Source organism: Ruditapes philippinarum, unplaced genomic scaffold (assembly GCF_026571515.1).
Source record: "Ruditapes philippinarum isolate M1 unplaced genomic scaffold, ASM2657151v2 ctg25935_1_1_1_1, whole genome shotgun sequence".
Lineage (NCBI taxonomy): Eukaryota > Metazoa > Mollusca > Bivalvia > Venerida > Veneridae > Ruditapes > Ruditapes philippinarum.
In genome coordinates this window covers 3,517-4,688 of record NW_026858418.1, presented here as the reverse complement: position 1 = coordinate 4,688, position 1,172 = coordinate 3,517, and positions in this window count along the sequence as shown.

The following is a 1,172-nucleotide window of genomic DNA, read 5'->3' as shown; positions in this document are numbered from 1 at the left end:
GTACTATATATATCGGTAAAGTTCAATCTTTTTATAAGTTAGGATCTTTTTTTATATTTTGTGCTAGTCATTTTCATCATCAGTAATAGGTCAATCACCATGATAACATGAATAATAATGAAATGACTCATTTATTTTTTTATTATAAAAAACATTAATATCGTGAATATTGACATTGACTTTCGTCCGATTAAGTCACTTTCGTATTGTTCAATGTGGGCAAAAGTAAGATATCAGAACAGTTATACAGCAATTATGAAAATACACGGATATTTAATCATCATAATGATTTTTGCGACGGACGCGCCCTCAGGCGCGTTCAGAGCTAAGTCATCTACACATGGGATTTCGTTGGCTACACTCGCGCAATGTGTCCTAAACCAATTAACAGCCCAAGAAATAGTACATGAATTTGATCCTTCAAAACTCCCATACTTTGTCTGGATATCTTAATGTCTTCCATATTTAGCCTTTTCAATTACAAATTAAGTTATCCAAGTTAAAATATGAACGTATATTATTGATAAAAACGTTGTAGTCCCGTAGTATTATTGCGCAATATGCAAATTACTGCTGAACGATTTACCGCTGTCGAAAAAGTAGGACAGCAAATTATACTTTCAATAAAGGTGTAACCTCTGAGTTCCAAGACATTATTAGTAGGAAATAAATATTTTCTACATTATACAAAACATTATTATTAACAAATCAAAAGTTTTTTCGTGACTCTAGGATAACTCGCGCATTAATAAAAGAAGAACTATTTTCGTGACTCATACCGCGGGTTTAGCTGAATATTCAGCAGTTATTAATATATTAGATACAGTACAATGGCTAGTATAAATATCTATTTTTGAAAATGCATGTAAGACACTTTACCGCCATGTAGTCTTTCATGGTAAGGAAGTTATAATATCAGTTCTACTTCCGATTCTTGTGGTTTTTACATATTTTTACTAGGTCATGATATGAGTTAACCTTCGCTATTCTAAAAATAGATTCTGCTTCACCTGTTTCTGATTTTTGGACAGGCGATTAGGAAGTACACATTAAACATGTAATTAATAAACCAGCGGATTGTAATGCAATACTTTTAGAAATGCTATACAATTGTAAGAAGCAAACAAGTTGAAAATGGAATTTAGTGTGAAGTTGAAAAGGACAACTAAACA